The following is a 15463-nucleotide window of genomic DNA, read 5'->3' as shown; positions in this document are numbered from 1 at the left end:
TGTTCATCAGAGTATTACTTTTTCCAGTGTCATTATAGAGATAATTAAAAAGCCAAATGCTGTATGTGCTTTAATGTGTCATCATTACCTAATTTAGCAAGTCTACAATTTCAAACAACAGCTGTGTGGTACAATCCCTGACGATACTACGTGTCTGTAAAAAGAAAGGATTATTGCTAATGTAAAGGCTCAGATGTAAGCTTCAGCAGTGAGAATGGGCGAAAACCAGTGGAGTAGGCTTACACATGGGAATTAGGCCAACAAATATAGGCATATAAATAACTAAAGATATATATATATATATATATATACAGTACTGTATATACGGTGCTGTGCAAAATTTACTGGGCACTTGTGCAAGAATGCTGTTAAGTAGGGTGAATTTCAAAAATAATGTCATGAAAAGTTTTAAAATGAAACATTTTAGATAATGCAAAAACTAAAAAAAAGTTAAAGTGAAACTGAAGCCAAAAATAAAATAAAAAACAGATATTTACCTAATGCGTTTTCCCGCTCGATCCGCGGGTCGATCGGGATCGATTTGATTATTTCCGTTGTGCTCGATTTGGGTTTCGATCGTTCCTGTTATCGATTTGCATGTTAAGGATGCAAAATCGACAACAGGAACGATTGAAGCCCGAATCGAGCATGTAGGAAATAATTGAATCAATCCCGATTGACCCGCGGAAAACGCATGGTGTGTACCCAACATAAGGAGAGGGAAGGCCCATCAGCAGTGCATGTTTTGTAGAAATCCACGCAGGTAGGTAATCAGCTCTGCTGAGACACTAATTACCCCATCTGTGAATGTTTGTGGTTGTCTGCAAAACATGTACTGTTGGTGGGCCTTGAGGACAGGGTTGGGGAACTCTGCTGTAGAGCCCTTCCAATTCCTCTCCTCATCCCCTCATTCCCCCGTAGACTTCTCTGTTTAAATCTCCTGTTGCGGGGGGCTTTGGCAATATTCGGGAGCCCTAGTGCGCGAGAGAACGCTCACATGTGCGCAGTATATAGCGGCCCGTCTTCAGGAACCTGAGTGCTTACGAATCCCACCCGCAGTGGAAGAGAGCAGTCTCCGACCGATCAGTCGGGCATTGCTAACGGGGGAGCCAGCACAGGAACGACGGGATGAGGAAAGAACCGGGAAGGCTCTTTAGGACCCAGAGCCTTCCCTCTCCTTACGTAAGTATCTGTTTTTTTGTTTTTTAATTTTTGGCTTCTGGCTCTTCAAACTATTTTGCATGATCATCCTCTGATTATATTCCCAAAACTAAAAATGTCAGGAACTACTCTTAGTTTATTAAAAGAACATTTGAAAGCAATCCCACACATTCTCTGTGTATAAACAAGTATACATTCACCGCCAAGAGTTGTTCAAGATAGCTTATCTCTGTCTCATCGGCAAATGTAATCATTGCTGGCTGAAGCTCTCTGAGGCATGTGTCTTCACTCTGCCCCCCTTCTTTTCTGAAAATGTGACTCAGCTGTCACCAGGGCGATGTGTCTGTTCTGCAGAGGGAGGGATGAGGGAACTCAAAACAGAGGCAGAGAGTATCTCCTGCCTTTGCTGATAAGACAGAGATAAGCGATAAGAGATAAGCTATCTTGTACTACTCTCTTCGGTGAAAGTATGTTTTTACATAAAGAGAATGTTTGCTTTCAAATTTCCTCTTATGTAACTAGGAGTAGTTACTGAAATTTTAGTTTTGCAACTTTAATACCAGGGAAAGGGAAAATAAACTGATATGAAGAAAAGTATATAATACATAAATGTTTTTGCTGTAATGAATCTTATCTCAGTCAGCCTGGTTTCATTCTGGTACATTGCCGGCGAGAGGGAAGCTTGTTATCTCTCCTCCCACATTCCTAATCCTCACTGATTGGCTGAGGCAGTTCAGTGTGACATGAGGCTGAGAAGGGAAATACACCTTAACCTTCTGCAGAAGCTGCTGAAATACAATATATGCTGTGCTCACATGTGTGTACAAAGCAAGCTAGATATGACAGTGCAGTTTTTAGGAGAGAAAAAGAGTAAGGGAGGAAATGACATCAGGATTGGCTTCAGTCAGAGGCAGTAAAGAAGGAAAGTGCCTGGAACAGTTTTCTCTTTATTTACTAAATACAATTCACTAAAATCAAAACGTGGACAGTACAATATGCATGTTACGCAAGTAGAACAAGTATTTATCTACTTATATATGTGTTTTTTCCTGGATTAGTATGGCTGTCCCTGCTGCTTTAAAAAGTACCTGATTAAAACTGCAGTGTAAACACATCCAATTTTTAGACAAGTTTGTGTTTGTTGGATCACTTCTGTTTCCCAGGGTTCTCCACTGCTCTCCAGTCTTCGTACAACAACACCGATGTTTGCTAATGAAAGCCTGGAAAGCACCAATCAACTTCTGCCAAAGCAACAGTCAACATTAATATTTTCCCAGCATTCCCAGTGTCAATGTGCAATGCAAATCCCAGAGCTGGTCATGAGGGCTGTCATGTATACTGCTGGATGAAAAAAGAAATCTAAAGCATGACTTTTATTAAAATACATCTCCGGGGAAAATTCAGCATTGAAAATGTATTATCTGATGTCCCTGATACAGCACTACCGTTCACAAGGAAATACGGGGTGTCGGCTTCAGGGAAAGACTTTTTCAAACATTTTCCATACTTTGTTAATAAAATTCAATCTCAAGATCTGGCAGTTGTGTAGATGGTTGTACACAATGCAGCTCTTTATCTGCTAGACTGCCTGGCTCCATTCACCCCTTTTGCTCACTGATTTCTCAGGACTGAGCTCACTTGTGCCTGGAGACAAAATAAACAGTGCAGATAGCACATAAAGCCCTTGTTTTTCCCATTGACCCTGGATCGCCAACACCTCGTCCCCAAATCTCCGATTGTCACTTATTTTTAGCTTCTGCACACACAAAGTCCTCTAAATCATTTTTGCTGAGCAACTAACTGTGGCTGCTTGAAAACTTGGACATATGATCGTGACAGCATATACGTTTTCCAGGCCTGATGTTAGTTTTCCAGGTTGCCTTTTTTATTTTATTTTTTCTGAGAGGACCACATACTCAAATGGTAGATTCCGCGATCTAGGCACATCTCCATTTTAGTGCGCCAAATAGGTTAAATTGGGGGGAGGTGCTAAGGAGGTGTGGCTGAATTTCAAGCTGCACAATTAATTAACTTTTTGCATAATCATACTTGTGAAGGGAAGTCCGGCTCTTTTCAATGAATCGATTTATTCGATTCAATACATTAAAAAGAACCGGATCATGAACCGATTAATTTGATTCATTTCCTGGGTGGCCTTTTCCACTGCTATGTTCCAATAAAAAACAAAAAAATGCAAACGCATGTCTGTGCAATTGTGATGCGTTTTGAGTTTCAATATTAAAAATAGGAATGCATGAAAGACGCATTGCGTTTTGTATTGATTTAACCACTAGTATTTATTTTCAAAAATCAAGACACTTGCCAATCAGAAAAATGCAAACGCATAAAAAACGCACATCAAAATTGGTCAAAAACGCAAATGCATAAAAAAACGCACAAAAAATGCTCATCAAAATTGTTTTAGCAGTGGAAAAGGACCAAGTGCAGCTGCAGTTCCTGAATCATCCACTGAACTGATTCGGTTCAGTGTGATGAGTCAGATCACTCGACTCACAGGAAAGAACCTGCTCAAATGAACCAATCACTCATGAACCGGACATCACTAAATCATACATTTACAGAGGCACGCTGCGGAACAGCCACAAGTTTCTGTCAATTCAGGCTGGTTTTACACCTGGCTATTGTGTTTGCGGTGCAATGCTCCACATTGCACCGCAAAAGAAAAAAAACCTACATTCACATGACCCTGCAGCAGAGTGCACCGACAGGGTAATATGCAAAGCGTCACCCCCAGCACGCTCCTCGCCGCGTGACGTCCTTCTTTTCCGGGTCAGAGAGTTTACTTCCTGACTTGTGTTAGGGAGGGAATTAAAAAATCGCTCCGTAAAAGGGCTTTAGAAAATCGCTTTTTAAAAAACGCAGTGTGCAGGCGCTAAAAAAAAAAATGCGCACAAAATAGCAAAACGCTTGTGTTAGCGATTTTAGATGTGAACAGAGCCTTATATTTAATTTTTTTCCTAGTGGACTCAACAGTCGCATCACTAACCCATAGGTTGCTATAGGGAGGTTGGGGAATAACGAGTGCCCCTAACGTCGGTGCTTTCAGCGAGAAAATAAAACAATGGGACTAACCAGTGATAACTGAGTTATCAGGTGTTAAGGCTTTACACGTGCAAACTAGGGTGCTAAGTAGTTTGCACTGCAAAGCTGTTGCTGTTCGCGTGCTATTTTAGCGCACGTACGGTGTTATGCTATGCACGCGAATGGCGCTAAGCCAATCCGATCCATTAGTGCGCAAAATCAGCTGCTTCGCTTGCTAAGTATCCTTAGCACGTGAAGTCATTGCTTATCACGCTACTTAGCACGCAAAGCGCTGCACGCAAAACTTTACGTGTGCAAACTCTTACGCGCATATTAGTGCGTGAAGAGACAGTTAGCACATGCTAAGCGGCTATACACTGGCGTGCTAACACTTAGCACGCATTTGTGAATCAAGCCCCATGTGCTCAGAAGTCCATTGGGCATCTTCTTCACTAAATATCTGGCATGCTGGATCTTTAGGTGACATCAATGTGCTCCTGTGCACAAGTACTCTTGGCCAAGATTGTACTTAACAACCACCTTGGCTGAGTTTAAGTGGTAACTGAGCCTACATCTACGTTTAAATATACATTGGGTGAATGTTTAGTGCATAATTTACCATACATACTATACAGGATACCCACTTCTATGTTAATTATCCTGGTTTCAGCATCAAAAACACTTCCTATATATAGATATTGATGTATATTGGTATGTAAGCCCCTTCTATCTTTATGAAATTCTCCTCCCAAAGCATTCTGGGAGACCAGGGGCCATATGCAATTAACTTTTTTTTCCTGAGTTATCTCCTAGGAGATCATTTTCATATTCTCTTTAAAGAGAGTCTGTACTGTAAAATTCTTACAATAAAAAGCATACCATTCTATTTATTATGTTCTCCTGGGCCCCTCTGTGCTGTTTCTGCCACTCCCTGCTGCAATCCTGGCTTGTAATTGCCATTTTTATGCAGTGTTTACAAACAAAAGACATAGCAAGTCATAGGCTGAGAGTAGCTCAGTGTGTGAGTCATACAGAGTGTGCAGGGGGCCTGGAGAGGGTGTATATAGCTTCTATCCAATCACAAGCAGCACAGCACATTCCAGCCTGACTGCCTGAGCCCGACAGACCCGACAGAGGAGAGAAGATTAGATCATATAACAGAGATAACACAGCCACTGTGCAAATAGGAAAGGCTGCAGTAAGCCAGAGCACATTAGAACAGGTATAGGAACTTATAGGATAGAAGAAATAAGGCTCAAAATTTTGTTACAGAGTCTCTTTAAAATAACTTTCACAAATTTTACAAATGAAAAAGTACTTAAAAGTTGGTGAAAAAGTACGATCAAAATTATTTTACGTATTTTCTTCCTTTCTGTTGGTTTAAAAGGCATTTTATGACAATATCACCTAGGAGAATACTCAGGAAAAAAGGGAATTGCATATGGGCCCAGGCATTATCTCAGAACACTAAGTAAACAAACATTTCGCCACCTGTGATAAATGTAAGAATGCAAATCAAGGACAAGAAATATTTTATACTGAGCAAACACTGACTAAAGTAACATTGCAAAAAATAAGAAATGTTATTTAATACATTATATTCAGTTCCTCTTTAAAGAGGAGCTGTTAGGTATAAGGTCTCAGAGAAAATAAACACATATATCAGTAGCTAAATATTGGCTGTACTTACATTACATATGCATTTCACTGTCCACGTTTGGATTTCGCAGAATTTTTATATAGTATTTGCAGAGATTGATGCTCCTGACAGCTCATGGCAGGTTCCATGTTTGTCTGTCTCCTATGAAGCCAATTGTGTCGTCATGTCCTCCCTGCTTCCTGATGATCCCACTTACAAAAAAGCTGGTAATGAATAACACTACTGTGCAGTGAATATTAATTAGCCATGTGGCTAGGAACAATAGAGGACTCCTGCAGTGTACTCTGCCAGGAGATTTATCAGTGCTGTGAGTTACACGCTGTTGTAACTTGAGCCTGTAACTTCTCACTAGAAGCCGAGGGGAGGGCCCCAGAATGCCTTGCTGTATGGTATGCGGCCTCTTGTCCTTTTAAGGGCTTGGGAATACAGAGCCTTGCTGTCAGCACACATCAAAAGTAAGAGAGATTTTTAACTTCAGTATTGCCTTTTTGGCTTCCTTCTAAACTGTTTAACACAGGAGAATAGAGGTTTAAATTAGCTTTTGCAGCCTGACAGTTACTCTTTAAGGAATTATACTTAACTAGCTGATGGCCCGGTATTGCCCGGGTATGTATTTGGCTGGTGTTGGCTCTGCCCACTTTTTCTAAACCTAACACACAATTACTCAATGACCAAGTTTGTGAGCTTTGCGGTCTTTGGCATCAATATTTTGCATTGAAATGAAACAAATCTGATTGCCTGTTTGTGGCTCCACCCCTTTTCTGAACCCCAGGTTTTAGGCTTGTTCCATTAACAGTGCAAGAATGGCAGCAATGAAATATTCCCCTTGAAAATCAATAGGTGAATTTTGATTGGTTTTTGTAGGCTCCACCCACTTTTGAATATTGATCCCAGTCATCTAGTGACCAACTGTACAAAGTTTGAGAACCCTACCATTGAAGAGACTCTGTAATAAAAAAAAAAATTCCCCTGGGGGGTACTTACCTCGGGAAGGGGAAGCCTAAGGGTCCCAATGAGGCTTCCCCCATTACTGTAGCTGCAGGCAATCCAGCGCTGGCTCCCCCCAAGCATTCCGCAATTCTGGCTCGAAAAGGCTGACAATGCTTGGTATATTTACCTCCTTGGTGCTGTTACGGCTATCAGCACGGAGATAGGCGGAAATAGCCGATCTCTGTCGGGTCCAGGAGACTTGCGCCTGCGCAGTAGAGCAGACTGACAGCGATCAGCTATTTCCGCCTATCTCCGTGTGGAAAGCCGATACTGCGCCTGCGCTGGAGCCGGGAAGGTAAATATTTACATCTCCCCTGTTCGGAGGGACACAGCGAGAATGCCGTGGGAAACAGGAGGATGGGGGAAGCCTCGATAGGATCTGGAGGCTTCCCCCACCCGTGGGGAGTACCCCCCAGGGGAATTTTTTTTAGTTACTGTTTTTTTTTTAACAGTGTAAGAATGGCTGCAGTTTACATTTTTCCAGTGAAATTTGTATTTGTCTCCACCCACTTTTCAGTTATGGGGATAAAAATTGTCCTATATGTTATTCCAGGTAATGTACTATGTGTGTGTCAAATTTCATTCAAATCTGCTCAGCCATTGTTGTGTGATTGAGTAACAACCATCCAAACTTTCACATTTATAATGTTAGTAAGATAGGATTGTATGAGGACTAAAGAGATTTTTTCTTAACATACCTGATTAAAAATCAAAATGAGTAAATGCAAAATGGAAATGTACATTTTTCAGATCAAAATTATATTTATTTTAAAGAAGAATTGTCAGCCATACTATCTCAGAAAAAAACCCACGTATATAAGCAGATAAGTACTTGCTTTACTTACATAACATAAAGTATGTATTGCACTGTCCACGTTTTGATTTTAGTGATCTTTCTATAATAAAAAAAGAGAAAATCCTTCTTAGGATTCTCCATTTTAACTGTGTCTATCTTGAAGCCAATCCTGATGGTATTTCCTCCCTTATTCTCCTCTGCCTGATTGTGTATGCATTCCCCCCCCCCCCCCCCCCCCCCAGTCTTCAGGCACTCCCACCCAACTCTGCAATAGTAAGTGCATTGTCTCAGATATATATTATTATTGGCCAAATATTGGCCAGAGAGGAACACAGGTGTAGCAGGGGAAAACCGGAGGGAAAGAGGCTTCAGCCAATCAGGCTGCATTAGTTATGTCTGAGAGCAAAGTAAAGAAGCAAAAAAAAAAAAAAAACACAGCATGCCCTGCAACTTCCTTTGTGCGGCAATGTACCAAATAAGAGTCAGGTAAACTGGGGAATGATCATTTATCAGCAAGAAAAGTAATACTGATTTTAACTTTTGGATTGCCAGGTTAGTATCCCAATTAGTTGTTTACCAGATCAAAATAAACAATTAATTTTTGATTTTATGCCCGACAGTTACACTAAATAATATAACAATATTTAAAAAGGTACACACTTGTTACAAAAGAGACACACTGGCGTAGGGATGAATGGAATGGACAACTTTTGCAGCACTATACAGAGTATATACAGGTAAAACCCGAAAAATTAGATTGTCGTTCAAAGGTCCATTTCAGTAATTCAACTTAAAAGATGAAACTTAATTTATGAAATAGGAACACTTTGCAGGTGTTTTGGACTCATTTGCGGATTACAGTCTGACACTGAGCCTAGAATATTGGACATATCTACAATATTCTAATGGTCTGCAATTTTGATTTTGGGTCCTCATAAGCTGTAAGCCATAATAATCAAAACATTAACAAATAAAGGCTTGAAATATCTCGCTTTGCATAAAATTAGTCTATTTCATATAATTACTGAAATAAATAGACTTATGCACAATATTCTAATTTTTAGAGTTTTACCTGTAGAGTATTGTCACTAACTGTCCCTTTAAAGGAAGACAGTTAGTTATAAGTTCACCATAATCTAGGACCACTTTAAAAGGAACCTAAACTGAGAAGGATATGGATTTTTCCTTTTAAAATAATACCAGTTGCCTGACTCTCCTGCTGATCCTGTGTTTCTAATACCTTTAGCCACAGCCCCTCAACAAGCATGCAGATCAGGTGCTCTGACTGAAATCAGAATGCATTAGCTGTGTGCGTGTTTCAGGTGTGTGATTCAGCCACCACTGCAGCCAAAGAGATCAGCAGGACTGCCAGGCAACTGGTGTATTGTTTAAAAGGAAACATCCGTATCCTTCTCTGTTAAGGTTCCCTTTAAAGGGACTCTGTAACAAAAATGTCAGCCTTATTTCTTCTATCCTAAAAGTTCTTATACCTGTTCTGATGTGGTCGCAGCCTTTTTTAGTTGCACTGTAATATATATAATCTTCTTTCTTTGTCAAGCTTTGTCGACCCACAGAGGAATGCACTGGCTCTGCTGTGATAGGGAGAAGTTATGCATACCCCTTGCAGTCTCTGTGTGTTTGTGTGCTTTGTTTATCCCTCAAAGACAGGTCTTTTCTCTCAATTTCAGCTTGTCTGAGGGGGAGGGAGCTGCCCATGCTGAGAAACTGTGAGAATCCCTGACTGGAGTGCAGAAAATTCACTATGTAATAAAAACTTGCAGTATACTGTAACATTATATATATATATATATATATATATATATATATATATATATATATATATACACACATACATCACTTCCTGGTTAGCGGCCATGTTTTTTGTTTATAAACACTGCCTAAAACTGACAAATAAAATCCAGGATCACGGCGGGGAGCGGCGGAAACAGCAAAGAGGGATCCAGGAGATCACAGTGACTAAATTGGCATGTTTTTTATTGTACAAATCGAACAGTACAGATTCTCTTTAACCACTTAAGGAGCAGGGCATTTTTCACTGATCTGTGCTGCGTGGGCTCTCCAGCCGCAGCACAGATCACGCAGCACAGATCAGGTTTGAGGCAGGGCGATCAGACTTCCCCCCTTTTTTCTCCACTAGGGGGATGTCCTGCTAGGGGGAGTCTGATCGCCGCCGCTCTGTGTGGCTGAGTGGGGGGGGGGGCTCCTCAAAGCCCCCCTCCACAGAGCTATTCCCCCCTCCCTCTCCTTCCCTCCCTCTCCTGCTCGCTATGGGCGGTACAGGACGGCGATCCGTCCTGTACTGCCTCTGATAGGCTTCAGCCTATCAGATGGCGTCGATCCTTGGCCAATCAGAGGCTGGGGATCGCCGATCTCTTCCCCGCGTGTTTACATTTCGTCTGCGAGCCGCGATCGGAGGCTCGCAGGCTGTTCACGGAGACACCCTCCGTGAACTAACGTGGAACGGCCGCTCGAATGATGGAAACCCACAAACGACCAGCCGCCGCCTGTCGGCGTTAGGCAGTCGTTATGGTGGAAGCCAGTTAACTTATTTGTATATTTTTGCAGGAAACCCAGGTAGACACAGTTTGGTCTCTAAATGCCCAAGGAGCATGTATACACTGCTGATATCTAGTCTGTAGATTATCATATATTAAATGGCCAATTTATAAAATGTAATAAACTTTAGCAACAACATAGCATTTAAAAAATTGCAAAATAGCACAACACAAATTCAACTTTGCAAAAGTTTTGACTCTTATCCACTCAGCACTAATCTACTCAGCATGGAGTACAGATTCCTCCCACCTTAAAGTTTACCTAAACCGAGTAAAATTATTTAAAATAAAATTATTTAAAATAAACACATGATGTACCTGCAAATGAATATCCCATACTTGCGCCCTCAGTTCCTCTCAGAAGCTCACCATTTTCTTCTGACAATAATTCCTTCCAGTTCTGACAAGATTTTGTCCAAACTGAAATATATCAGTTGCTGTCAGTTATATATTAGTTGCTGTCAGTTATAAATGAAAATACAGCTGATGTGCAAGGTAATGTCCATTTTTCCGTGTAGCTCAAGTGGGCAATATTACAGTTTAAAGAGACTCCGTAACAAAAATTGCATCCTGTTTTTTATCATCATACAAGTTCAAAAAGCTATTCTAATGTGTTCTGGCTAACTGCAGCACTTTGTACTATGACAGTCTCTGTAATAAATCAATGTATCTTTCCCCTGTCAGACTTGTCAGCCTGTGTCTGGAAGGCTGCCAAGTTCTTCAGTGTTGTGGTTCTGCTATGAACTTCCCCTTTCAGGCCCCTCTATGCACACTGCCTGTGTATTATTTAGATTAGGGCAGCTTCTCTCTTCTCTCTTATCTTTTACAAGCTGGATAAATCCTCCTCTGAGCTGGCTGGGCTTTCACATACTGAGGAATTATATACAGGCAGAGCTGTTTGCAGGAAGAAACAAGCAGCCTGAAACTTCAGTGCATGAGAGATGCAGGGGGAAAGAAACACACAATGATCTCTTGAGATTCAAAAGGAAGGGTGTATACAGCCTGCTTGTGTATGGATGTATTTTCTATGTGTGGACATACTGTACATCAACCTACTTCCTGTTTCGGTGGCCATTTTGTTTGTTTATAAACAAACTTTTTAAAACTGTTTTTGACTACTTTTAATGCGGCGGGGAGCAGCGAAATTGTGTCAGAGGGGAATAAGAGATGTCCCCTAACACACTGGTATGTTTACTTTTGTGCGATTTTAACAATACAGATTCTCTTTAACAGTGTGCTGACCAGGAAGCTGTTACAGTGTCATCGCCACCATTGATCACAGTGGAAAAACAGGATGAGGGAGAGGAGAAAGATGTTGATGAGTAGACTATGCGGGAGGTAAGTATAACGTGTGTATGTGTATTTTTACTTTTATGTTTCAGTTCAGGTTTGGTTTAATGACTACAGCTTATAGTGCAACACGAGCTGCAATTTATAATGCAATGGCAGATATGCACACCCATACTCTTTTCCCATTGGTCACATGGCACCATGGGATATAAACAAAAATCATGTGATACTGAACGCCCAGTGATGGAGCAGAATATCCTCTGTGGCAGTGTGCACAAACACTCTGCTGCGAATCCAGCGATGTGCTTTCTCCCAAGGAACTCCATCCTTTATAAATGTGCTTAAATATATACCAGCGTTATACTATAAACTCCAAGCCCAGGTTACAAAATATTTTCATGCATGTACAGCTGTCAATATGTAAGTTTCAGCAAAAACTCCAGGAAAGTACCAAGTAAATAATGAGAGAACCTGGGTGCCCCGGGGGCTAGGTGGGTAGCAGAGACGATGTGTTCAGGCAAAGTGCTAGGATACCAGCTTGTATCATATGTTTATTATGACTGAATGAGATCAAGTGAAATATTTTCATAATGCTTCATGTTTTAGTGCATAATGTGTGTTGCCCAATGTCTCCAGATTGAGAAATCAAATGCAATTGAACTTTGTAAACATCAAAACAAGTCCGTAAAAAAATAAAAAAGAAACTATAGTAGCAGAACAGGCATCCAACTGCCTACACGAGACAGGCAAAAAAGGGCACCGGACATTTGGGCACTGCTGGGCGCTGCCATAGGCTGTACCTAGAGATGAGCGTAATGACCTAATTACGATTTTGCGAAATTTCGCATAATTAGTGTAATTACGATTATGGCCGTAAGTACATATTCGTAATGAAGAAGGATTTCGCGAAATTTCGCGTAAGCGTAATTTTCGCGTAATTTTCGCATTACAGTCGTATCATGCCGTAATTTTGCATTAAACGCTACCGTAATTTCGCGTTAAACCGTAACGCTCCGTATAATATAAAAAAGCCGCCGACTTTAAGGGTTAATAGCAAAGCCCCCTTAAATGCTAAGAGCCTCAAATTTGGAGAATATATTAAGGAGATCAGGAGGAATAAGAGGAAAAAATTTTTTTTCAAAAAGACCTTATAGTTTTTGAGAAAATCGATGTTAAAGTTTCAAAGGAAAAATGTAAACATTTAAAAACCCGCCGACTTTAACGGTTAATAGCAAAGCCTGCTTAAAGTTTAGGAACACCAAAGTCCCAGGGTATATTAAGGGGATCAGTGGGAATAAGAGGAAAATTTTTTTTTCAAAAAGACCTTATAGTTTTTGAGAAAATCGATTTTTAAGTTTCAAGGGCGAAAATGTCTTTTAAATGCGGAAAATGTCAGTTTTTTTTCACAGGTAACAATAGTGTATTATTTTCATAGATTCCCCCAAGTGGGAAGAGTTTTACTTACTTCGTTCTGAGTGTGGGAAATATAAAAAAAAACGACGTGGGGTCCCCCCTCCCAGACCTCTTTAACCCCTTGTCCCCCATGCAGGCTGGGATAGCCAGAATGCGGAGCACCGGCCGCGTGGGGCTCCGCACCCTGACTATACCAGCCCGCATGGTCCATGGATTGGGGGGTCTCGGAAGGGGAGGGGCAGACAAGCTTTCCCCTCCCCCTCCGAGCCCTTGTCCAATCCAAGGACAAGGGGCTCTTCTCCACCTCAGATGGGCGGTGGAGGTGGAGGCCGCGATTTCCTGGGGGGGAGGTTCATGGTGGAATCTGGGAGTCCCCTTTAAAAAGGGGTCCCTCAGATGCCCACCCCCCCTCCCAGGAGAAATGAGTATAGAGGTACTTGTACCCCATACCCATTTCCTTTAAGAGTTAAAGTAAATAAACACACAGACACTTAGAAAAAGTATTTTAATTGAACAAAAAACATAACCACGAAAAAAGTCCTTTAATATTCTTAATTAACCATTAATACTTACCTGTCCCTTTAAATAAATGATCCCTCGCAATATCCTCGGAAATGTTCTATCAGTTACAATGTAACAAAGTTATTACAATGTAACAACTTTGTTACATTGTAACTACGCCGCACCCGACGCCACTCGCCGCTCAGCCGCCGCATACGCGTCCGTGCAGGACGCTAAGTCCCCGCAGCTCCCGCTGTCCACCCCGCCCACATCTGTCACCCACATGTCACCCACATGTGGGTGACATGTGGGTGACATGTGGGAGAGGCGGGGAGGGCAGCGGAGCCGGCGGGGACTTAGCGTCCTGCACGGACCCGACAGAGCTCTGAGCTATATAGCTCAGAGCTCTGAGAAGCATCTTTGTATTTGGGCTCCAAGGAGCCCCATTGGTCCTTGGCAGACCAATGGGGTTCCTTCAAATCAGAAGGAACCCCATTGGTCTGCTAAGGACCAATGGGGCTCCTTGGAGCCCAAATACAAAGATGCTTTCGAGAGCTCTGAGCTATAGCTCAGAGCTCTGTCGGGTCCTGCAGCGCAGACGCGGCGGCGGTGATTGACGTCGGGTGCGGCGTAGTTACAATGTAACAAAGTTGTTACATTGTAATAACTTTGTTACATTGTAACTGATAGAACATTTCCGAGGATATTGCGTGGGATCATTTATTTAAAGGGACAGGTAAGTATTAATGGTTAATTAAGAATATTAAAGGACTTTTTTCGTGGTTATGTTTTTTGTTCAATTAAAATACTTTTTCTATGTGTTTGTGTGTTTATTTACTTTTAACTCTTAAAGGAAATGGGTAAGGGGTACAAGTACCTCTATACTCATTTCTCCTGGGAGGGGGGGTGGGCATCTGGGGGACCCCTTTTTAAAGGGGACTCCCAGATTCCACCATGAACCCCCCACCCAGGAAATCGCGGCCTCCACCTCCACCGCCCATCGGAGGTGGAGAAGAGCCCCTTGTCCTTGGATTGGACAAGGGCTCGGAGGGGGAGGGGAAAGCTTGGCTGCCCCTCCCCTTCCGAGACCCCCCAATCCATGGACCATGCGGGCTGGTATAGTCAGGGTGCGGAGCCCCACGCGGCCGGTGCTCCGCATTCTGGCTATCCCAGCCTGCATGGGGGACGACAAGGGGTTAAAAAGGTCTGGGAGGGGGGACCCCACGTCGTTTTTTTTTTATATTTCCCACACTCAGAACGAAGTAAGTAAAACTCTTCCCACTTGGGGGAATCTATGAAAATAATACACTATTGTTACCTGTGCAAAAAAAACGGACATTTTCCGCATTTAAAAGACATTTTTGCCCTTGAAACATAAAAATCGATTTTCTCAAAAACTATAAGGTCTTTTTGAAAAAATGTTTTTCCCTCTTATTCCCACTGATCCCCTTAATATACCCTAGGAATTTGGTGTTCCTAAACTTTAAGCAGGCTTTGCTATTAACCGTTAAAGTCGGCGGGTTTTTAAATGTATACTTTTTTCCTTTGAAACTTTAACATCGATTTTCTCAAAAACTATAAGGTCTTTTTGAAAAAAAATTTTTTCCTCTTATTCCTCCTGATCTCCTTAATATATTCTCCAAATTTGAGGCTCTTAGCATTTAAGGGGGCTTTGCTATTAACCCTTAAAGTCGGCAGCTTTTTTATATTATACGGAGCGTTACGGTTTAACGCGAATTTACGGTAGCGTTTAATGCGAAATTACGGCATGAACGAAACGCGAAATTTCGCGTTGAAAATTACGCTTACGGTATTTTCAATTACGATTTTAATGGCAATTTCGCTACGCTAATTTCGCATCGTAATCGCAAATTTCGCATGCGTAATTATAGTAATGCGAAATTACGAAAATTTCAGCTCAACTCTAGCTGTACCGTGAAATACGGCTATAGTAGTTCTCAGAGGGTAATTTGGGCACCCGCAACGGCAGAGCCCAAATTACAAAAATACAGGGCAATTCAGCTGCCAGCAATA

At 41.7% G+C, this 15463-nt stretch overlaps 1 long non-coding RNA gene across 2 annotated transcripts in view; it reads left to right on the top strand.

Annotated features, from left to right (window-relative positions):
* LOC137531993 (uncharacterized) overlaps positions 1–15463 on the top strand; it is a 360234-nt gene that overhangs the window by 37061 nt on the left and 307710 nt on the right. For both annotated transcript variants that reach the window (XR_011023831.1, XR_011023830.1), the window contains exon 3: positions 11459–11563. This is a non-coding gene — a long non-coding RNA (uncharacterized lncRNA). The remainder of the gene's footprint in view (positions 1–11458; positions 11564–15463) is intronic.

Source organism: Hyperolius riggenbachi, chromosome 9 (assembly GCF_040937935.1).
Source record: "Hyperolius riggenbachi isolate aHypRig1 chromosome 9, aHypRig1.pri, whole genome shotgun sequence".
In the NCBI taxonomy this organism is placed as follows: Eukaryota; Metazoa; Chordata; class Amphibia; order Anura; family Hyperoliidae; genus Hyperolius; species Hyperolius riggenbachi.
The sequence above is the reverse complement of the archived record's forward strand: the minus strand, read 5'-3'. Positions and strand labels throughout refer to the sequence as shown.